The sequence below is a fragment of the Somniosus microcephalus genome, chromosome 8 (assembly GCF_052327205.1).
Source record: "Somniosus microcephalus isolate GS21.2 chromosome 8, FLI_Smic_1.0, whole genome shotgun sequence".
NCBI lineage: Eukaryota > Metazoa > Chordata > Chondrichthyes > Squaliformes > Somniosidae > Somniosus > Somniosus microcephalus.
The window spans coordinates 44,252,987-44,278,105 of NC_140994.1; the positions used below are offsets into that span (position 1 = coordinate 44,252,987).

General features: G+C 46.1%; 1 protein-coding gene across 5 annotated transcripts in view; it reads right to left on the reverse strand.

The window, feature by feature from the left end:
* The window catches only part of adam12a (ADAM metallopeptidase domain 12a), a 432,297-nt gene that overhangs the window by 176,232 nt on the left and 230,946 nt on the right, over positions 1 to 25,119 (reverse strand). The gene's annotated exons all lie outside the window — the stretch shown is intronic.

Below are 25,119 nucleotides of genomic sequence, written 5' to 3' on the forward strand. Positions count from 1 at the left end.
GTAACAGTGCATTGTATAAAGCATATTACTAAAACTTACCTGAAATCCTCTCTCATACTAAATACAAAATAAAGCCCACTAATTTTTTAAGTGAAAAATGAATCCTATACCATCCACAGAAACAATTCCATGTTAGAAGCAGCCAATTTGCTGGGACTTCACATGCAGTGAGTTAAGTAAAACAGGAATTTCCCTTTCTCTTACACTAAATACTCTTACATGCCAGCTAAAGCCGAGTGTCGAAATATTGCTTTTCATTAATTCTACTGAACTATTTGGTGTTTATCAGCCATTATACTGTTCCCATCCAATCACAATTGTAAATGGCCTGTGAAAGGTATCCTATTTGGACAAGAGTACACACCTGATAGAAATGTGCATGAAGAGGGATGGGTGAGAGATACAGGCTTGGCATGAAAGTAGGATGGTGCAAATCTTGTACGTAAACCAAGTGACAGTGAGCTGAATGCTGCTTTCTTGTTCCAGATTTCTTGTGCTCTCAAAACACTACTCCAAATTATTAATTAAGATGAACTAGTTGCCTTAAGAAAAATCCTTATTTTGTGATCGCTGTACTGTCTACCTTACTACTGAAGCGGCTGGATTAGAACTCTAAAATCTCTTAAATTCTAATCTGGTTTATTCACATGACCTGTCTTTCAACAGCAAATGGATCTGTTTCTTTGGACTTTTGTATACAGCTTCTTTTTGACTCAAGTGCTTAATGAGGCATATGTACTGAATGCTCAAAACCATAACTTTACAGCAAATCCCTTTCAACAAAAAGATGCTCACAAAATTGTTCCAAAGTAGAACTTTGTCTTGTGGGCTCCCATTATGTCTCAGTTGGTTAAGGCAGTGAGTAGCTGAACCATAGAAACTGGGAGGTTTTTCAGTTCAATTCCCAGTCTGTGCTGAATTAGCTGGTTTCAGCAAGGTAATGACAAGGGAGCAACAATTGGACAGCAATCAAAACCTGGGTTCAGAAGATGACAATCAACCAGGCTGCCTGGTTTTGATTGCTGTCCAATAACCCCTGCTGGAAATACACGTGTGGACACTAGGTGGTGCTAGGACCGGGCTCAGCTGTGATGTTTGCCCATAGTCAGGCTGGCATTTTCCATTTAGGGCCACACATGAGAAATATTACTTTTACTGGAGGTGCCTGGTGTTCACTGAACCATACCCCAGCAAACAGTTAACACCTTCAGAAGAGGAGGAGAAAGAATGGAAAAAGATTGTTGTGTGGAAATCCTCAATGTCCTTCAATCTTAACGATTTTCATTTTAGTGTGATTAAATTTGCCTGAATAATTACATTTACTACTTACTCCCTCCTGCTATGGAGGGAGAGTAAAACCAGTAAAACATGATTACAGCCCTCCTGAAGCATCAGATCATTGTGCTTTTGTCGTGTGAATGGCATCTGGTGAGCAGTACCATGGAGGGAAAGTTAAAGGGGAAGAAATAAAAAGAAAAATGCCAATACAGATTCTTTTTGAAAAGAAGCTGATGCAAGCAACTGAATTATTCTTAGAATATACACATACAACTCACATTGTGGGCTATTAAAAGTTAAATATATAAGGATATTTAAGGTGAAAACTGTAATGATCAATAACATGTCATGCCATAGAGCTGTGTAGAGCTGTATATATATAAGACTACACTACCCAGCTGTATGTATATTAAGACTGCATTACCCAGGAGGCACTAGGCTACCCACAAGGCAGCAGTCAAGATGGATGCCTCTACAGATACTGTACCTAGTCCACATGTGCTCAATAAAAGTGTCTAGCAAAAGCTAGCTGTGTTCATAATAAGAATGTCTATTTATTAATGAACATAAGATGGTACCAGGATGGTGAAGATCTGCTGAAAATTGTGAAAAGCGACATGGAGAATTTGAAGCCACCAGAGCGTTTGAAACTCACAGGAAATATCGACTACAATTGACAGACTCTTAAACAACAATTCGAACTCTACATTGCAGCCATCGGATTCGGTACCAATCCAGATGCATGGAACAGGAAAGCTACAGTTCTTGAGGAAGTAGGACCAAGGTTATACACTGTTAGAACTGAGGAAGGACAGATTCTCAGGAGGAACCGCCGTTCCCTCCTAAAAACACAAGAGACTATTCAAGACCAGATTGATGACAATGCCGCAACTGCATCTTGTCATTCACCGCCAGAACAATCTCATGAAGACACATCAGACTTACCCATGTTGAGAAGATCCACACGTGAAGTAAAAAAGCCTGATAGACTTAATCTTTGAGTACAATGTAAAGCTTTGAAAATGTGTTGACTGTTTTGAAAATGTTTATGTTTATAGAGCACTAACAAAAGTGTTACTGATATTATCTTTATTGTTTTCTTGAAAGTTGATTGGTATTGATCTTGTTAAACCTCAAAGGGGGATGTAATGATCAATAACATGTCATTCTATAGTGGACACTAGGTGGAGCTGTAGAGCTGTGTAGAGCTGTATATATATATAAGACTACACTACCCAGCTGTATGTATTAAGACTACATTACCCAGGAGGCACTAGGCTACCCACAAGGCAGCAGTCAAGATGGATGCCTCTACAGATACTGTACCTAGTCCACATGTGCTCAATAAAAGTGTCTAGCAAAAGCTAGCTGTGTTCATAATAAGAATGTATATTTATTAATTATTAATGAACATAAGAAAAACCTATGGTGCATTTTTACATACTCTACATTTTAATTTGTCAAACCTTATGATGTCTACCATATGCAATGTAAAGTTGCCTGAAAGATTCTGCTAAATTCATTAAGAAATTAAAAATAATCTGTAGGATTTATAATTTGCTCTATGCAGAATCTGCTCTAAACCTTGCATGAACCTTATAATATTCTAGAAGTCACTTCAGCTGTATGATAGTTGTAGAGAGTATCATTACTATAATTTACAGTGTTTCGACATATTGCATATAACTCACAGAAGAAACTAAATGGCTTTCCCCCATTCCAATGCACTAATATGAATGATAGAGGGAAGACAACAGGTGGTAGGATTTTTGTCATCAACAATAGTTGGTTTGCTTCCACCAGCAATGAATCTATGGCACACTCTAGATAAAAGCCGATAATGTACAATAATAAGACACGTTGCTGTATGGTTGCTGTACATACAGCTGTGAATTGGCTTAACTGTCTCCACACTATAGTAGAGGAGTCAATATTTAAGAGCTGGATAGCGTGGAGTAGCTGAAGTTGATTTGTTTAGTACCTTACAGAGGTCCACTGACAAAATTGTTTGTCTCCTGTACCAAAACTAAGGCATGGTATGATCCTTGTGTGACATGTACGAAATTAAAATACACTTACCAGTGTCAATATTTACATGCACACTGGAAGAATGGAGCAGTTAGGGTAATATTGAAATGTACAGATCATGATAACCAATGGAATTGTTATAGTAACAATAGAACATTTTAGATAGCACCATCAAATGGAACTGACATGATCAACTTCAAAATGTTCAAATACTGACAACAAACTGCTAAATTATTTCCTCATTTCATTATCTTATTTAGCAACCTGATTAATTTATTCTGGTGCTATTGGTACTTTGCAATAATATGCTATATGAATAGGACTTTCATATATAAGTTACTAGCTGGAGAGCCCGGCGTTGCCAGGGCTGTTTTGGGGCAGGCAGTTTAAATCGAGTGCCAGGCTTTGGGGCCCTGTCTGTGTCCCTTTGTGAATCTGGTGCTGGGCAACATTTTAAATCGAGTGGCAGGCTTTAGGGCCCTGTCTGTGTCCCTGTCTGTCTACCTTTTAAAAGCTTGAAAAATGAAAGTGAAAGTACTTATAAAACGTTTTTGGTAAATCTTATGTTATTTTTAAAAGAGATACTAACTTTCAAAGTAGTTTTAGCTGGAAGCTGAAGTCATTTGAGCTGGAAGCTGAAGTCAGAGCTGGTAGTGAAACAATGGCTGGCACATCCCCGAGATGAAAACGAATAGTCCCGCCCACACACACACCGATTGGCCAACCATCAGGGGACCGTACTGTAGGATTGGTCAATCGTGACGGAACAGGATTGGTGGAACCTTGATGTCAGTCAATCAATGCTAGCAGATAATGAGTTTAATTTTGAAGGTTTTTTGCATAAGGCGCGAACAATTTTCGTCCGACCGAAAAGTAAATACGCTTAAAACCGTACTGGAAGCATAAGCTTTCTTTGGAGTTAACGCGCGCGTAGGTACGCCCTGTAACTTTCGAGCGCATAGCCCGACAGACGCACAGGCGATGACAGACAGAATGACAGACAGAATGACAGACAGAATGACAGACAGAATGACAGACAGAATGACAGACAGAATGACAGACAGAATGACAGAAGTACCGCTTTATATATATAGATAGAAGATAGATTACATCCCAGTGCACATTTTCTACAAATATTACGATAACTATTAACTTCAGTTCAGCTGTAGCAGCTAACCAGGCGCATAAAATGGAAACTAAGCAAGGCACTACTGTGAAATTCTATTAGGCTACGTGCTTTTCACCAACCTATTCATTGACGCTGCACCTGAACAAACAATTCCAGGAATCATAGAGGGAAGCTTTTAGTATCTTAGATCAAAATACTTTGCACCTGAGCCTTCCCTTTCCTTTCATTCTTGTATTGCATTATATTTAGCATTTGTTCCTTTTTGTTCATTTTTTTCTCATCCTCTTCTCTGAGTCACAGTTCTTCCACTGTTCGCTTTCATCTCACAGGCAGGTGGATGGCTCCAAAAATAAATTGCATCTTTTCTCATTAACTTTTGTCTTCCTTAAAACTCACACACACAAAGTCGTCATGGTGCACACGTTCAGTGTTTACAATTAAACTGGTGGCAATTCTACGATGCTGGTTGCTAACTCCATGATTTGGAGGAACTTATATCACAGAAATAGTCAATATATGGGGCAGATTTTCCACGTCACGTGTGCACCTGGCTTGAGTTGGCGAGGGTGAGCGGGAAAGTCTGGAAAAGCTTATTGTCCCGAAAGGACCGGCTCACTGTCGAAACCCAAATCATTACTTCAAAATAAGCCAAGTGGAGACCGAAGACATAAATAAAAATGAATGAAAAGTAAATTTAGAAGATATCACAGTAAACTTACTTAAGAGTGGTGAGTGCTTGGAATAATCTACTGAGCAAGATAATAGAAATTAAAACATCAGGATATGAGCCCAGACAGGCTATTTAACAATGGGGGTTTCATAGTGGAGTCTGATCCTATCCCCATCTGACATGTCAAAAATGCATGTCCAGCAAGAGTAACTGGGTAACTGGGTGATTTTACCCTCTTGAATCCAGGGGCGCTGAGGCCAATGGTAGTACCATCGACATGGACTAGGGATCAAACACTGGACCTTTGTGGTTGATATGGCTCAGGTACTCACTGGATTAACTTTTAAAGCAAGCAGCATCCACAAAACAAGATCTCAGCAAGACCCCTGTCAGTTTTTTTCAAGGAAAGGACTTGAGGAATGAGCCATATAATATGTTTTAAAACAAAGTGAATTCACACAAGTTTAAAAATAAAAGCCACAGGCTGCAGCACTGAAGATGAGTATAAATGCCAGGCAAGCCAGAGTTTGAAATGTTGCAGCTAAGAAAATAAGAACATAAGAATTAGGAGCAGGAGTAGGCCATACACGGCCCCTCGAGCCTGCTCCACCATTCAATTAGATCATGGCCGGGATTTTCCCGTTTCCCTCCAGTGCAGTGCGGGGGGACCCGGTAACGGCGGGAAACCCGGGTTTTCCTGCACGTTTGTGGAGTTTTAACTTCACAGCAAGCATGTGACGTAATGGGCGGGTTTCCCGCCTGGAAGTCAGCCTGATTGACAGGCTGGCTTCCAGTCGGGCGGGGAACGCAGGCTGGACACTGCAGCAACAGGTAAGTGCTGGGTCTAGGTTAGGTGGGTCGGGGGGTTCCAAGCCCGTGGGGAGGGCAAGTCGGTCCCCGACCCCGGGGGGAAGGGGGCGGTGAGATCGATCCTGGGGGTGGTCCGATCCCCGACCCCGGGGCTGTGTCGAGATCTCGGGAAGGGTCTGATCCCTGTCCCCGGGATGAGCTGTGATCCCGGTGTGGGTTCCGATCCCCAACCCCGGGGGTTGCAGGCTGCTGGTGAGTGAGCTTGGGACGGGGGGGGGGGGGGGCCAGGAAGAAGCACTCCTGCTCCTCCCGGCCCACAAGGATTGCTCGAAGAGGCTGTGGCCGCCTTGCTGCAGCTGTCGGGAATCCCGAGCCCTGGGATCCCCAGCCGCCTGCAGTTAAACCTGCAAAGCAGGCTAAAGTGGAGGCTTGAGGCCTCATTATCATATTTAAATTGCCAACCTGCCTCCTGGCAGCGGGTTGGCTGCCCGCCCCCATCCTGCCTGAGTAAAAGCTGAAAGTGGGTGGGTTGGGTTGAGTTTTAGATTTTTCCAACTTTCACTTCCCCCCTGCCTCCAACCCACCTGTTTTTTCATGTGAAACTTCTCCCCATGTCTGGTCTTCAACCTCAACTCCACTTTCCCACCCGATCTCCATATCACTTGATTCCCTTAGAGTCCAAAAATCTATCTACCTCAGTCTTGAATATATTCAATGATTCAACATTCAACAATGATTCAGCATCCCTTTTGGAGCAGAGAATTCCAAAGATTCACAACCCTCCAAGCGAATAAATTCCTCCTCATCTCAGTCTTAAATGGCCTACCCCTTATCCTGAGACTATGACCCCTAGTTCTAGACTCTCCAGCCAGGGGAAACAACCTCTCAGCATCTACCCATCTACCCTGTCAATCCATCTCTGACATTTCAATTCAATTCAATTCAATTTTATTTACCATATGTAACCAGTACAAGTACAATGGAATGCTTACTCCCCGTAGGGACATGTCAGCTATTTTTACAGCGCCGTGTTCAGAAACTCAATTCTTTGGCATCCAGTGGCAGTGGGAGCACGATGTCCCTCAGCCGCTCCGTCCTCCTCGTCACCGCGGCCTCCTCCTCACTGTTGCCGGCTCAGCTCCATGTGTGGTGGCCTGCTTCTCCTGCTCACCCTCTGGCCACCATTCCCGGCTCCCATCCTCCCAGTCGGACTGCAAGTTGTCGTGGCTGCAGCTGCGTCCCGATGCGCTGCGCTGCCTCCGCCCGACTCGCCGAACACATCCTCCGGTCGCCGCGGCCTCCACCTCACCGTCGCCGGCTCCACAGTCCGTCGGTCCGACGGCCCGGGCCTGCTTCTCCCGCTTCCGGTCCAGCCTCTGGCCGCCATGCTCAGCTCCCCTCCTCCCAGGAATGCCTTCCCGCTGAGGAGCAGCCAGCCGACGTGCCCTAGTGGGTCGACGTGGCTGCTGCTGCGTCCCGCTGCGCTGCCTCTGCCCGACTCGCCGAACACCTCACTCCGGTTGCAGGAGCGAGTGGCGAGAGCGGGCCGCCCGAAGCAGGGAGAGCGTGCTAGCGCCGGACCGTCTCAGGCGCTATCTTGACGATTCTGCATATATTTCATTGAGATCACCTCTCATTCTTCTAAACTCCAGAGAGTAAAGGCCCAATCTACTTAATCTCTCCTCATAGGACAACCCTCTCATCCCAGGAATCAATCTAGTGAACCTTCATTGTACCGTCTCTAAGGCAAGTATATCCTTCCTCAGATAAGGAGACCAAAACTTTGCACAGTAATCCAGTTGTGGTCTCACCAAAGCCCTGTACAATTGTAGCAAGACTTCCTACTCTTGTACTTCAACCTCCTTGCAATAAAGGCCAACATGCCATTTGCCTTCCTAATTGCTTGCTGTACCTGCATGCTAAGTCTTGGTATTTCCTGTATGAGGACACCTAAATCTCTCTGAACACCATTTAAAAAATATTCTGCTTTTTTGATTCTTCCTATCAAAGTGAATAACCACACATTTCACCACATTATACTCCATCTGCCACCTTATTGCCCACTCACTGGTCCCAGCCCGGTTTAAGTGAAGCCCATCCCAACAGAACAGCTCCCTCTTAACAGTACTGGTACCAGTGCCCCATGAATTGAAACCCCTTCCTCCCACACCACTCTTTGAGCCACGCATTTAACTCTCCGATCTGTTTGTCCTCATGCCACTTTGCGCGTGGCTCTGGTAACAATCCAGAGATTATTACCTTTGAGCTCATGGTTTACTTCGGCCAGATACAATAAGGGTCAATTATCTTATTCCAAACCTATTAAGCTAGGATGTCCTTCATTCATTTTGAGAGTGACAGATGATTTTTTTTAAGTTACACCCCAAGGAGTCAGAAAAAGGTAGGTGGTTTTACTAACAGGCGTACTGTTGAGTCATTGATCTGGATAGTATTCAGAAGGAAAGCCACCCACTGCCTGGGTAGACAGAGAAAAGGGACAAAGAGACACAAAAGCAAAATACTTCAGATGCTGGAAATCTGAAATAAAAACAGAAAATGCTGGAAAAACTCAGCATCTCAGGCAGCATCTGTGAAGAGAGAAACAGAGTTAATGTTTCAAGTCGATGATCTTTCATCAGAACTGGAAAATGCTACAGATGTAACAGGTTTTAAGCAATTACAGAGGCAAGGAAAGGGGGGGGCAGAAAGAGCAAAAGAGATTGGGTGGAAGGCAGGAGAGATTAAATGACTAAAGGGATGATGGTGCAAGGCAAAGGGGAATGGTAATGGGACAAGTAAAGAAACAAAAGATGAATCTAGAAGAGGTGTAAATGGGAATATCAGAATCGGCACCTGCTGTCCAAGAAAATGGGAGCAGAGGCCAAGCTAGGGTTGGAGACAAAAGTTGGTTTACTGAGGGCAAACCCATTCATCTGAAGTATAAAGCTGGTTAGAACCAGAAGGCTGACCAGGAATAGTTAAGTGAGCCCACCAATAGTGATAGTGTGGTACAGCCATGTTATTTTTCTTGCTCCCATGTAGGTTTTGTTAGCTAGTTGAATCTCACTGAGTATTTCAGTATGCCTTTAGAAAGATTGAAGCAGCACACATGAGAGCATAATTCAGATCACAAGGGGATCCTATTGTTACATCCTTGGATTATGCTATTGCATAATTAGATATTGGGCACACTCCTGAACATAAGATGCTCAGATCGCTTACAGATCCAAATCTGGTAACAGAGCCAATACTTCCAGGTTGGGAGCAAAGAGATAATTTGTAAACAAAAAGAGAAAAAATCTTTATGTGCACACTTAATTTAAGTGATTTGCCTTTTAGTAATCATGGCATTGGTATGTAGGAGGAAATTACTAACAGGAAATGACTGCAAAGAAGAACTATAAAAGAGACTCAGCAGCAGCAATGAGAGTCTCTGAAGATTAAAGCATGGATTTGTTTGTCCAGCACTGGGATCTGAACAAGTTTATTCTTTTCATGTTAGTTTCTTGAAGAAATAAAATGTTGAAACATTATTTTCTATAATGTGCTTTTTATATGTGACTATAACATTTAATATAATAAAAAGGACTACAGAATTTTATTTTAAACATATGTTCAAAATAGTACAGGATTATCATTTCCTTTAGAATGTAGTATATGTACAAGAGTTTCTTGTTTCTTAATGAACACTGTACTATTCATTGTTATGATTGTAGCAAATTAATTTTAGATAAAAATACAAACAGGAAATTTGGAAACTGTAATAAAGATGGATGGTTCAGCGGCACAGAGCTGTAGAGGGATAGGATGTAGCTTTTTCTTTTTTCCTGCCCCCACTCCAGTTCCTTAAGTGACCTTAACTAACCTGGGTGAGAGACTGTGCAGAAAAACCAAACAATGTGTCAATCAGTGTCAGTCTTATCCAATTTCTACCAGCTGGCGCAAAAGTGATAATGGCAGAACGGTGACAACATGTTGAATCTGGGTTGGGAAATAATGTTTGTGACAAGCTGGGGAGGTGGTAGTTTGAAATAATTTACAAAACTGGGCAATATAAATCTGCAAAATAGAACAAAAAAATCAGTGGAGCTGAACACAAATTCAAATCAATCTGAAGTTCAACTGCTCAATAGAACTGAGCCAAATTTGATTTTGATCTCTCATCATGGATTTCCAGTGGTGAACCAAGCTTAGTGGCAAAGTGATCATCTTTCCATTGAGTTTAAGCAGAAAAAAGCAATTTTAGCAATTCAGATTTAGACTGCTTTTCTCTTAAATGCCCTGGGAGGTTAGTCACTTGGCACTCTTTGGAAGGTTAACTAACACTTGCAGTCCACTATGCTATGTAATATGCTTTTACCTTCCTCTCCCTAGTGCTCATCAGGGCACACCTGACCATCTATTTAAAAGCATCATACATCAGTAAGGTATCATTCTCTTAAATGAAACTACTTTCTCCTCAACTACTCTCCCAAGATCAGACACCATCAGCAAATCTTCTTCACTCCAGCACACTGTCAATCATGCACTGTATAAATCTGTCTCTATGAAGCATTCTTGTAGAATCATCATCATCATGAAGTTAGAATATTGAGTCTCTGAATGCTGATGCGTCAAAGGGGCAGACTGAGTTTTGTACAATCCACAAAATAGGCAATAAATATACTAGTCTTGAATTTTGTACCCGTAATCACTAAAAATACTTATTGGTAAAAAGAATTTTCAATTGAAAATCTAGGATAAAACATATGACAATGTATAAATAGGGAACTGGATGATGCAATAGCTTACAACTTACTCTCATCTCTGGGTTTGATTTGTATAACATTCTCCATGTACAGAACAGATGCTTCAAAGTGTAGGATGATGGGAAGCAGGAGGGACTAAGGGAAAACAGAAAAAAGTTAGGGGAGTGGGTCCAATGCCCAGTCAAAGAGAAGATTTTTTTAGGATTCTTACTGAAGGTAAGGTGGCAAGGCAACGGGATATGAGGGGAAGTACCAGAGGGAACGCAAGCAGTGGCTGAAAGAATCGTTCATGATGTTAAAATGAAGAGAGTGGGCAACACAGAGTAAACCAGTGTTGGAGGAACAGAGGGTGTGCGATGGGCATGAACAGCTGAAGGAGATCACTAAGGTAATGTAGAATGAGGCCATGGAGCATTGAAAGTTAGGACAAGGCTTTTGAAGTCAGTTTCATGGGGCTTGGTGAGCTAGGTAGCTTGACAAGGACAGGAGCAATGGTCATCTTCTCAAATTTCATAACCCACTTAAAATGGAAAGGGCAGGATTAAAAAGTAGTTTCCATTTTTGAGTATCCAATGTATTTGTGACTGTTTTTAATTTTAAATATATTCCCTCTAGAGAAAGACACAGCCACAGTGATTAATACACCTCCAGTTTATTTTATATAAATAGTTCATAACATTAGTTATTATTTGAGGCAAAAACATGGTGCCTTTCAATACTTAAAGAAAATAAAAAGAAATGATGTTACTCTTTGTGAAAGAACATTTCATATTTTTTAATATTCTCCAGCATGAAATGGGAATACTTAAAAAAGTGAAATCCTTGATGTAGAGGAATCAGAACTCATCAAAACCATACTGTAAATATTAGGGATATATGTCGTAATATCCATAATAGTAAGATGCTTGTTGATAAAAATTAGATTGTTTCCCTAACTTTGCATATTATATTCATCCCGGCAGTGGTGTATTTCTAAATGTAACTTTGTACAAACTAATTTTCCCCCGGATTACAGGTTTTAACACTTCTACATTTCTTTGTGTTCATAGTCCGAATAAAAAACTGTATGGATAAAAGCCGCACTCTTTTATTCCCACCGTATGCCTGACATGTTGGCCCCAATTTAAACCAGAAAACAAGGACAATCGTAAGTCATTCAGCTTATTCAGTGAATAGGAATTGAGCACAAAGTACCAGCCATAGAATCTTCACTTCGTTTTTTCTGCCTTAAGGCTATTTAGGACTGAGATGAGGAGAAATTTCTTCACACAGAGAGTGGTGAATCTTTGGAATTCTCTACCCCAGAGGGCTGTGGAGGCTCAGTCGTTGAGTATATTCAAGATAGCGATTGATAGATTTTTGAATATTAAGGGAATCAAGGGATATGGGGATAGTTCAGGAAAGTGGAGATGAGGTAGAAGATCAGCCATGATCTTATTGAATGGTGGAGCAGGCTCGAAGGGCCAAATGGCCTACTCCTGCTCCTATTTTTTATGTTCTTATATCAGGGGTGGCAGTAATGGGTCTTAACTCCAGCTGTTAAAAAGGTGATTCTCTGGGGAGACTGTGGTTTGTATTTGGTTGGTTGGAGGATGCTGTTGTAATAATTTACCAATATTAAAAGCCAACTAAGATATTTTGCTGAGAATATTTAAGACCTGGGACTAAATTTTCAGGAAGACTGAGGGCTAGAAATTCGCCTCCTTTGCGCCTCCGGGAGCGATAACAGGGTGCTACCAGCTTTGCGACCGGGCACGGCGAGAGTACAAACACCCGCGAAATTCCCATCGAGGTCTGCAGCGGCAGTAACCCCATGCGCCACGATCTCCTGCACCCGGAGATCGTGACGTCATCGTGCTGCGCATCGCCCTGGTAGCACCCCGGACCCGAAATTCGGTTCCGTCCCCTGCAGCATCGCCAGGCGACAACACTGAGATGCATTGTCAGGGAGGCCAGCTGCTTGGGGAGCGGTATTTAAAGGTGATGATGGTTGTGTGAAAAAGAAACTTTTTCTTAATGCCTTACATCCATTTTTCAGCATTTTCTTCGGCTGCGATCGATCAGCCCTGCACTCTGCCAGAGTGCTTGGGGCTGATCGTGTTGGATCGTGGCTGCCGTCGGCAACGAGGGACCTCGTTTCAATGCAGAGCCTGCAGCGATGGCCCTTCCCTTTAAGGGAGGGAAGGAGCCTCTGTTCCCAGCAGTGCTGCCCTCGACACTGGGCAGCGCTGCACCGCTACCGCCACTCTTGCCGGCTTTAGCGCTTGATTTAGCGCTCCATTTCCTTCCTGGAGTGCTAACAGCCAATTTACTGGAAGCTGACAATCATTAGTGCCTGGCGCTAATTTTGCAAAATTTCAAATGTTAGCTGGATAGCAAAATACTGCAGATGCTGGAAATCCGAAATAACAACAGAAAATGCTGGAAAAACTCAGCAGGCCAGGCAACATCCGTGGAGAGAAAATAGAGTCAACATTTTGGGTCAAACCCTTTGTCAAGACAAAGGGCTGGATTTTGCTAGGGCCGGGGATATGGGATTGGAGGCGTGTGGGGGATAAAAATCGCAAAACTGGCGTGCGGGCCCAAACCCGCCTCCATCCCGCTTCCACGCAATTTTCCTAAATTCGTGTCTGCTGGTCCCGACTCCGTCCCGCCTCCAGGAGGCGGGATAGGCCCTTAAGGCCCTTAACAAGCCCTCAATTGGCTCTATAATCCCATTTTCCTAACCACTTGCAAGTTTACTCGTTTTCCCACGTGAAACACGCCTGGTGGGAAACACACATCTGAAACCTGGCGGGATCACAACTGGCTTGCGGAGTAGCAGCTGCAGCTCAACCATTAAATGGCAGATTTGAACAGGCTTTAATTGCAGGTGGCATAACTTTGTTCTCTCAGGTCTGGGGGATCTTTCAGAAGGCATACCCACAGCTCTGGAAGTTTGCAGCCTGACAACCATCTCCAGTGTGACCTCCTGGGAAACCCCTCTCGCCACCTCACTGAGCGCTTCCTCAACTGAGGCATCTACCAGAAGCATGGGAGCCATTTTTGTCCTGCCCTTCTGGATATTACATGAGGCCGCCCAACAGCAGCAGCAACAACAGTTGCGCCAAGCTGCTGCTGCCCCACCTGAGGATGCACAGGCCAGAAGGGGCCAGCGCATGGAAGGCCGTCGGCGCAGGAGATACCCCCCAAACAGGGTCTACAGACGCAGGGTCAGCTACCTCAACATGTCTGAGCAGCAGTGCCAAAGGCGGCTCCGACTTTCGCGAGAGATAGTGGCTGACATCTGCGCAATGCTGCAGCAAGACCTGGAGCCCAGAGGAGCAGCTGGACACCCCTTATCAGTGGCCGTCAAAGTCACCATCGCACTCAACTTTTTTGCCTCAGGCTCATTCCAGGGATCAGCGGCAGACATCAGCGGCATCTCCCAGGCGGCCGCACACACCTGCATCAAGCGGGTAACCGATGCCCTCTTTGCCATCGCGCACAATCACATCCATTTCACCAAGGATCGAGCAAGTGTCATGGCGAGAGCGGTTGGATTTGCTAATCTTGCAGGCTTTCCAAGGGTGCAGGGCATCGTTGATTGCACACGTGGCCCTTAAGGCTCCCCATCGCAATCCTGGTATTTTTGTCAACCGCAAGGGCTTCCACTCCCTCAACGTTCAGCTGGTGTGTGACCACAAGAAGGAAATTTTGCATGTTTGTGCCAAGTACCCTGGCAGTTGCCATGACTCCTTCATATTGCGCCAGTCTACTGTGCCTCCACTATTCAGTCCGCTACACCAACTTAACGGATGGCTACTTGGAGACAAGGGCTATCCCTTGAGGACGTGGCTATTGACGCCGCTGAGGAGGCCAGCCAACGCAGCTGAGGAGAACTACAACTCCAGCCACCTTTCCACCAGAGCCATGATCGAGCAGACCATTGGTCTGCTGAAGATGCGCTTCAGATGCCTGGATAGATCAGGTGGAGCCCTGCAATACTCAGCAGCCAGGGTCTCCAGAATCGTTGTGGTTTGCTGTGTGCTTCACAACATGGCACAGCGTCGTGGCTTGCAGATGGCCGAGGACCAAGTGGCTCCTGACATATCCTCCTCAGATGAGGAGGAGGGGGAGGAGGAGAGCGAAGACGAACATCTTGCAGAGGCTCATCAACCAGCGGCAGCAGTGCGCGAGAACATTGGTGGCCGGCATGCAAGGAACGCGCTCATATTGGGCAGATTTGCTGAGCCTCGCCCATGAGGGACTATTGCCTCGCATCCTTTTACCTCAGCACTGACAATAGCCAGGAACCAGCTGACTTCTAGCGATGTGACCACCATACTGACCTCAAAGTGAAAGTCCCATTCGCGAAATGACACACGCCACAACTACAGCAGTAGCCAACAGATGATTTATTACCATTATTCTGATGGCTTTCAACCATAACACATTAAATTCCACCCAAGTGACTACCCTTGTGACTATTTGTGCAGTTTCTTTCTCTTACGCGTGCTCCTACGTAGTGGTTCCCCAGTGGCATCAGCAGATGTGGAGGTCCCTTGCTCACTTCCTTGCTGCTCCTGTCTGGACACCTTTGGCGGGCGTCCTCTGGGGTTGCGAGCCTGTAAGGGCTGCGCAACAGTCTGCTGCTCCTGCGGCTGTGCAGGGGTTGAGACGCCGATCTCACTTGGGTGCTGACTCAGGTGGGGCTCTGACCGAGGACTTGTCAGTGGCATGGAAGTTTGAGCGCTTGGAGAGGAGCCCCCACCTCCTTGTTCTCTGCCACCATCATCCCTCTCATGGGTCAGGTCCCCCTCAGCGCTTGCAAGTGGCGAGAGAGCACCTTGCTGCACATCAGGGGAGCCATGGGGACCCGTGTCGGGACTGGCAGTCCTTCTCAGAGGGACTGCCATGAAGGTCTGGTTTCTCTGTTCAATAGCTGCCCATCGCTCCTCCAGAGATGTCAGTCTAGTCTGAACACTCACCATGTTTTCAACACTCGCGCGACTTATCTCCTCCATGGCCGTAGCCAGCCTTTCCACGGAGGTTGCCATCCTTTCCGTGGTAATGCGTTGATGCGCCAATGACTCCACAAAGGCTCTGCTCATGTTAGCGACGGACTCCTCCATTCGCTCCACACTCGCAGCAACCCTGGAGACAAAACCTGCCAGAGACTCCTGCATATTTTCCTGGAGTGCCATCACCGCTGATACTGTGGATGGACCCAGAGGCAGAGGGTCGACATGCAGCTGAGCCGAGCTGGGAGAGTGCTGCGCCCTCCGACTAGGACTCTCCACTGCTGTCCCTGTCTCCACCATCTGCTGAGGCTCACTTGTGAGCTGTGATACACCAGGTGACAACACTACTCTATGTCCCGAAGGTCCCACCGAGGTGTGAGTGTCTGCGCTGGTGCTGGGTGCGTTGCCTTCTGCTGACGCTGCGCCCTCAGAGGTTGCAGCTTCCTCTGAGGAGTCTGGATGCTGAGGCTGAACCTCCTCCTGCGTCCTGGAGACGGGAGCTTGCGATGGTCCTGTGGGAGAGTAAAGGAAAGTGTCAGAGATGAGAGGCCAGGGTTACCTGCACAGTGCTTATTGCAGATGATCAGAGGTCCATCTGCTAGAGCTTCCAAGTCATTATCAGCGAGTCATGCAATGCAATTGAGAGAGTTGGAAAACTCTTCTGTCACCAGCTTGCTCTGCTGCACCGGTCTCTCCGTCCCCCACTTGTGTGTCGTCCTGGATGCCGACGATCTCCAGGATCGCCTCCTCCCATGGGGTCAGCTGGGCTAAGGAGGCTGCCCCTCCCCCTGTCCTGGCTCGCTCTCTTCGGTTGTGAGCTCTCTTTTCCTGCAATGGGGGAGACAAGTGGAGTTTGAGCGAGAATGAAGGAGTGAGTGTAGAGAATCGATGGCATAGATGCTTAGAAGGAGAGAAAGATGGAGTGAGATGGCAAGACCAAGGGCCCTCCATATGTGATGTAAGTTGTTTTCATAGCATGACAGTGATAGGGAGTGTGAGGGCTGCATAGTCCATTAGTTAGGTGAATGTGACCATAGAGAGAGAGGGAGTGGGAAAGGGTGCATGGATGTCAGTGTCAAGTGGGATGTGGAGGAAGAGATTGGTAAAGCTGAGAGCTGGTGAGGAAAGGCAATGGGGATCAGATTAAGAGTGATGGGAACATCATACTCACTTTTCCAGTGCGCAGGTCATGGAAGCGTTTCCGACACTGGATCCATGTTCTGCTGGTATTCGAGCTGGCGTTCACCTGCTCTGCCACCCTCAGCCACACAGCCTTGGTTTGCTGGGGTGGCTTCTTCCTCCCCGAGGAGGGGAAGAGCACCTCCCTGCTCTCTGTCGCTCCCTCCACCAATGCCTGGAGGGCTGCCTCGTCAAATCTGGGGGATGCCTTACTCCGATGTGTCGCCATGATTGATGATGGTAGCAGCAGCTGCCAGGGCCAGAAGCTTGGCAGTCTGCTGAAGTGAGCAAGGCTTGTGGAAGCCCTTAAATGAAGCAGCAGTGATGATGTCATCGGAGGCGAACTTCCCACCTGAAAAGCTCTCCGGCTAGGGGTTCCCACACGTGGGGAATCAATTGGGCTATAAAATCAAAATTGCATCAATTTCCCACATCGTTCAGGATTCGTGTGGGAAACACGAAATGTGGGGAACACGACCCCAACCCGCCCCCGTAGCAAAATCCAGCCCAAAGGGTTTGACCCGAAACGTTGGCCCCGATTATCTGGCAGCCGTCGGGCGGCTTTTCATGCAGCCGGGGTCCGAAAATCGCAGAAAAAGCGGGTTGGGACCCCCGCCCCGTCCGACTTTCGGACCACCGTTTCTCCGTCACCCGGTTCAGTCCCGGCCGCTGCTGGCGGGACTGCTCGTCGGAGCACTAATCACCAATGATCACCTTGTTAAGGAAGATTTTCCGGGGCCGTTGCGACTTTGGGGCTTTCCCCACATGAAACACGCCTGCGGGGAACCCCGCCGATGAGAGCTGGTGTGAAAACAGCTGGCTTGCTTGCTTGCAGCAGCAGGTCGCTGAGGGCTGAAGAGATTTAAATAGGCAGCCTTTGCAGGCTGCAGGACCTTGTTGATCAAGGCGTGGGGGAACTTTTTGAAGCCTTAGGAGCAGCTGTAGAAAGTTGGAGCCTCACACACTTCTCCAGTGTGAGCTCCTGGGAAGCCCCTTTCACCACTCTAACTCAGCACCTCCTCAACGGAGGCATCTGCCAGAAGCATGGGAGGCCTTAGGTACCTTCCCTTCCTGGCATTAGAGGATCTCCAACAGCAGAGGCGGCAGCAGCAGAATCAGGAAAAGCAGGATGAGCAGCAGGAGCACCAGGCTGCACAGGCCAGAAGGGGCCAGCGCTTGGAAGTGGCTTGAGAGCACCTTGCTGCGCTTTAGGGGGCCAGTGGGACCCGTTTCTGCACTGGCAGTCCTACTCAGAAGGACTTCCATGAAGATCTGGTTTCTCTGTTCAACAGATGGCCAATGCTCCTCAAGAGATGTCATTCTCTTATGAGCACTCACCATGTTTTCCGTACCCTGGCGAGTTATCTCCTGCATGGAGGTTGCCAACCTTTCCATGGTGATGCGTTCATGCGCCAATGACTCCACAAATGCTCTGCTCATGATCGTTATGGACTCCTCCATTCGCTCCACACTCGCAGCGACCCTGGAGACAAAACCTGCCAGAGACTCCTGCATCTGTGCATGGAGATCCATCACCTCTTCTCTTGCGGATGGACTCAGAGGCAGTGGGTCGAGATGCAGCACAGCTGAGCTGAGCTGGCAGAGCCCTGCGCCCTCCGACTAGGACTCTCCACTGCTGTCCCTGTCTCCAGAATCTGCTGAGGCTCACTTGTGAGCTGTGAAACACCGGGTGACAACTCTACTCTATGTCCCGAAGGTCCCCCCGAGGTGTGAGTGTCTGCGCTGGTGCTGGGTGCGCTTACTTCTGCTGACGCTGCGCCCTCAGAGGTTGGAGCTTCCTCTGAGGAGTCTGGCTGCACAGCCTCTTCCTCCTCCACAGTGAGGATGGGGGCTCTGGATGGTACTGCGGGGGAGTAAAGGGAGGAGATAGAGATGTAATGCCAAGGTTCTTCTGGTGACTCCCAACGAGTTGGCATCCGCTGACACCTGCATCCATGCAGCATTGGTCTCAGTGGGAGGCCTCTTCCTCCCTGACCTAGGGAAGATGACCTCCCTGTGGGCCCAACCCCATCCAATAATGCCTGCAGTGAAGCCTCGTCGAATTTGGAGGCAGCTCGGGGTCTGGCACTGCCCACAGCTGCTGCAGGCTCCTCTGCCATCCTGTATGGTTCGTTTGGAAGCCTTCAGAGGATGCAGTGCTTGCTATGGACCTTGAAAGCACCACGAATGATGACATCATACTGTGGGGATTTCTGACTCGAATTGGACAATTAGCAAGGCTTCCCACATGCTGGGAATTAATTGGCCACTTGAGGGAAAATTGCGTGGAGCTGGCTGACACTTTTTTATGTGTGTCAGAAACCCCACATTCGGGGAAATCCGACCATTCCCCACACAAGCCGAAAATCGGGGCCGTTGACTATTTTCTCTCCACGGATATTGCCTGGCCTGCTGAGTTTTTCCAGCATTTTCTGTTGTTATTTCAAAAGTTAGCGCTTTCTCCTCCTGAGTCTTGAGTAATTCAGGATTGCTTTTCCATTTTGTGTAAGTATTGCATACTTCTCAGATGGATTACAGAACTTTATGTTGGTTTTACGTGTTAAGTGGCTATTTAACTACTTGAAATACACGAAGCAGCATCACTGCAGGTGTCTCCTGATTTTCTGTCTCTGCTAACAAAATCAGGTTTCATGAAATTGTCCATTTACATGCACCTGCTATTTCAATTGACAAGTATTAAATTCTACAAAAGATCGAAGGGGAGAAATCCCACAGTGTGCTGCAGTGTGGTGGTGCTGAACTTCCACCCGTTTCTATGCTTTCAGTGTGACCCTGTTCCAAATCCCAGGGCTAGTGTCATGTACATAATGGAGGCAGCACCCACGGATATAACGATACAACAGAGGCCACTGCCCCACGGAGGCAGTGGAAACTCAGAGCAGAATTTTACCGTTCCCGGAGAAAGAATTAGAGGCCGGACTGACCTGAAGATTAAGGTGAGAGATGTTTTCTAAACTTTTCAGCAGGAGAGTAGGGCCACTCCATTGGATTATGCACTTGTTGGGATCTTCACTAGGTCCAGAACAGGACCTACTGTTGCTCTCAGGCTCAGTGGAAGTTATATGTCTTCTATCAGAGACACATCTGGTAGGAGTCCCATGGTAGCCCAGTCTAGGAATGCTTCCAGACATTTCTCCCAAACTCCTGCTGGAATGTGGGGAACAGGCAGGCAAAACAAACACCTGCTTCTCCCCAGCCCACAGGGCAGGCTGAAATTTCTGCTCTACGGTTAGTAACTCTTTTGCTGATAAAGAGAAATACATGAGCCTAAATTAGAAAGCTCAATAAGGAGGTCTACTGTAGGAAATGGAATTGTCATGGCGGTGTAATAGGAATAGCTTCTGAGGTTGAGTCGACCAAATCTGTACCTGAGCTGATCCTATATCTAATTTGGAGATAATACATTTCAATAGCAGGTGAAACAATTGGAAAAAAAAGGTTCAATTTCTTAGCACTAACGTTATGGAGAATTAAAGTGGCTACTCATTAATACTTTAAAACACACGCAATTATTCACTGGTTTGCTGGTAGTAACTGATAACTGTTGAATGTTTTAGCCTACAGAAAGCTTCATAACTCACTCTAATCTCTAGCTTTGGCCTTCTTCGTTTGCAAAATACAAATTATGATTTAGGTAAATCACAATTTTTGGATCAGAACTACACACCAAGGCAAATCAACTTCATTTTGCCCAACAATAAACTAGAAATCAATTGCAGGCGCTAAAAAATAAACTTCTCCTGTGCCCCCACTGAGCTTCTTTCATAGGCTCACTGCTGCCACCAATGTTTACTGATGCTACTCAGATGCAAATGCGGATTCCATACTGGGCATTTTATTTGCCCAACCAATTATTTTTATAGGTGTACAGTAAAAGTGGTGATTTATACTGTCGCACTCCAGCAGGATTTCTAATCATTGCAGCAAAAACAGAAGTGATATCAATGATTTGCAACAGCGCAGTGTCATGAGGGATGAAACACCCACAGCCAGATGAAAAAGTTGGTCTTTGAAGTTAAAAAACCTCAGTGTGACAAAATTGAAGGATTTGTGTCTATGTCATATCTTTCTTTCTGTCATGGTACATGCAGGGTTAAAACTGATATTCACTCACACAAAATAGTGTTGGTTTTTATTGATTATACAATTGCCCCAGAACAGGCATATCGGCAGCAGGTGTCCAAATGGGAGAGGGCAACGGCATTCAATTAAAATTCAAACATCCTGTGGATTATGTTTGAATATGTGTTTGATTGGCAGCTTTGTTCGACTTCAAGTGACACATATTTAAACTTCCTTTGACTCTCATTCTATTTTGAAAGTATGGGTTGGGTTCTCCTCTTTGTGGCAGTGTTATGGCAAGCCAGGACTCCCCCACGCACCATCCCCCCACCCCCCCCCCCGCCCAACACCACCACAACCCTGTCCCAGTTTCCTGGGTTGGGGATTATTTCACGTGTACGACAGACACCAAGAGGAAGCCCTACACTGCCACCAAGGAAAATCCCAGTAGGGCTGTAGTGTGAACACTGCAGCATCAGAAGAGGAGGCTGAGACCGAGGCCTAAACAGGTGAGACGCCAGGCCAGAAATGGATCGAGAGATGAGGGCTGTATTAAGTCCTCTCCTCCCCATTTGAAGAATTTTTGGGTCTTGATGCTGCTAACCAGGCCAACGCCATCTTCCATCAGGTGATCCCAGAGACCAGCAGTCTCTGAGACAGGCGGTGGGGGGAGGAAATGGGCAGGAAGGCTGGGCCCCACTTTACCTCTGGTGCGGCGAGGTGGCAGTCGGTCTCACCAACCCATTTTCACACCATTTTGCGCAATCACTTTTCATTCCCGGCAGGATTAAAAAAGAAAACTTAGTCCCATAGCGCAACCTCTTCCAATTGATTTAGTCTGTCTGAAACCAATAGAGAGAGGTAGATAGGCCAGACAGACTTTGTACAGTTCAGCAGTGAACTGTCGCATAGGTTCATATTCAGGGACCTTGTGCCAGATTCAGTTCACATTGAAGTTTAGCACAGCCGTCACTGCTGCTTGTCATTTTCTGTCTTCCTAAAAAAGATAGTTAAACCTGCAACTGTTGTAAATCTACAGTGCATCACTGCTACTGTTGATTTATCCATTTACTGTTTAATAAGTCTTTTTGGCAGATTTTATCTTAAACCATGGTCTAGTGAAGTATTTATTTCCCTGCCTTCTAAAGCCAAGGAAGATCAGATGGCAAATGTGATATAACCAGTAGGACGAAATACAGTGACAAGGGTTTTCTGTACGACCCCACCATCCCCCACCCCCCCCCCCCCCCCCAACCCTGGGTTCAATAGAAATAGCCTAGATATTGGGCAGGTAAAGACAAGTCCCAGTTCATAGGAAGTGAGGGACTTGGTCTGAGGTTTTGAACCAGCAAAAATTACCAGGTTAGGTGTCTCAGTTAAGCATCTAAATAAAAGACATTTAACAGTGGTGGCAGTAAAATGTGGGATTAGAATATCACTCAGACCAACTGGCTAGTCAAACTTTTAAAATTTAAAGTAAGTTGAGCAATAGCAATAAAAACAAATATTGACGCAGCCTCCGAAAGATATAGACAGGCAGCTAGAATTAACCAGATTGGCTGCAGGTAAAAACTCATATGTACTTAAATAGAATTAGTCATAGAGATGGAGGAAATTTGGAAATTGTGGCTAGACTGGGAGAATGTAACAGGTTATAAGGGCCTGTGTCAACTAATGTTAAGGGATCAATTTCTGGAAGCGAATCTAAGGATATTGTTAATTGAGCAGGAGTTGCAAGATCCTCAGGTAGTTGGACGAGTGAGTGGATTACTTTGTGGGTCCCAGTGGCCAAATGGGCAGTCAGATTTGATCCATCAGTCAACAACAACAATGACAAAACCAACTTGTATTTATATAGCACCTTTAACGTAGTAAAACGTCCCAAGGCGCTTCACAGGAGTATTATAAGACAAAAACTTTGACACCGAGCCGCAGAAGGAGAAATTAGGGCAGGTGACCAAAAGCTTGGTCAAAGAGGTAGGTTTTAAGATACATCTTAAAGGAGGAAAGAGAGAAGCGGAGAAGTTTATGCAGGGAATTCCAGAGCTTAGGGCCTAGGCAACAGAAGGCACGGCCACCAATGGTTGAGCGATTATAATCAGGGATGCTCAAAGGGGCAGAATTAGAAGAGCGCAGATATCTCGGGGGTTGTGGGGCTGGAGGAGATTACAGAGATAGGGAGGGGCGAGGCCATGGAGGGATTTGAAAACAGGGATGAAAATTTTGAAATCGAGGCGTTGCTTAACCGGGAGCCAATGTAGGTCAGCGCGCACAGGGGTGATGGATGAATGGGACTTGGTACAAGTTAGGACATGGGCAGCGAGTTTTGGATCACCTCAAATTTACGTAGGGTAGAATGTGGGAGGCCAGACAGGAGTGCGTTGGAATAGTCAAGTCTAAAGGTGACAAAGGCATGGATAAGTGTTTCAGCAGCGGATGAGCTGAGGCAAGGGTGGAGATGGGCGATGTTACGGAGGTGGAAATAGGTGGTCTTAGTTATGCTGTGGATATGTGGTCAGAAGCTCATTTCAGGGTCAAATATGACACCAAGGTTGCGAACAATGTGATTCAGCCTCAGACAGATGTTAGGGAGAGGGATGGAGTCAGTGGCTAGGGAACGGAGTTTGTGGCGGGGACTGAAAACAATGGCTTCGGTCTTCCCAATATTTAATTGGAGAAAATTTCTGCTCATCAGAACCTGATGTTGGACAAGCAGTCTGACAATTTAGAGTCCATGGAGGGGTCGAGAGAAGTGGTAGTGAGGTAGAGCTGGGTGTCATCAGCGTACATGTGGAAACTAACGCTGTGTTTTTGGATGATGTCGCCAAGGGGCAACATGTAGATGAGAAATAGGAGGGGACCAAGGATAGATCCTTGGGGGACATCAGAGGTAACGATGCGGGAGTGGGAGAAGCCTTTGCAGGTGATTCTCTGGCTACGATTAGATAAGAATGGATGGAGTGGTCAACCATGTCAAAGCCTGAAGACAAGTCAAGAAGGACGAGGAGGGAATGTTTACCTTTGTCACAATCACAAAGGATGTCATTTGTGACTTTGATGAGAGCTGTTTTGGTACTGTGGCAAGGGCGAAAACCTGATTGGAGGGATTCAAACATGGAGTTGCGGGAAAGATAGGCATGGATTTGAGAGGTGACAACACGCTCAAGGACTTTGGAGAGGAAAGGGTGGTTGGAGATAGGGTGGTTGGAGATGGGGCGGTAGTTTGCAAGTACAGAGGGGTCAAGGGTTGGTTTTTTGAGGAGAGGGGTGATGATGGCAGATTTGAGGGAGAGGGGGACAGTACCTGAGGAGAGAGAACTGTTAACAATATCAGGTAACATGTCAGGCTGCGAAGGGAGGGTGGGTGGGGAAGCGGAGAGACTAATCTACCAGGCTGTGAGTCCCCACCCTCGGGAACCAGGCAGTGCACTGCAATTTAGATCTCGAGAGGTGCTGCCAGAGATTTCAGATAACCCAACTATAACAGTGGGGCACAGTGCAAGCAAATGTTGGTCTAGGAGAAGGGCCTGGGCTAATCTGCAAGACTGAATCTGGTTGTGAGGCACGGCACTGCTGGGTGTGCGACGGCACTTGAGGCAAGGAAACTGGCAACATTCCTACACCCAGTCTCAATGAACGGGCGGCCCACCAAAAGATTACATGATACAGAGTGTACACTGACATAATAAAACTCACTATGCACTTGGTTTGAGTATAAAGCAAGGCTTTAATCAACTTGTTTCAGAACATGGAGGTCTAGTTGTACTTCACCAGTTCCTGTCTTACAAAATGTCCCTGGGCAAGCTGGGCCCATGCACGAGTATTTATACTCCTTGGATGGCGCCACCAGCTGGCCGTCCAGTGTTATTTCATGAGTAGTTTCTTTATGATGATGAGATTTATAACATACACTATTATTAGTACAATCACACCTGGTGCGGAACAACCAGTGCCTAGAGCTACAAAACAAAGAGCAGAGAGTAGGGATTAAGGGCTGCTACTCAGACTGGCAAAAGGTGGGATGTGGTGCTCCAAAGGGATCGTTGCTGGGACCACTGTTGTTCACAATTTATATTAACGATTTGGACTTGAGAATCAGAAATACAATTTCACAATTTGCGGATGACACCAAATTGGGAAGTGTAGGAAGGTGGGCACCATTATTCAAATGGTAATTTTTTTAATTTTTAT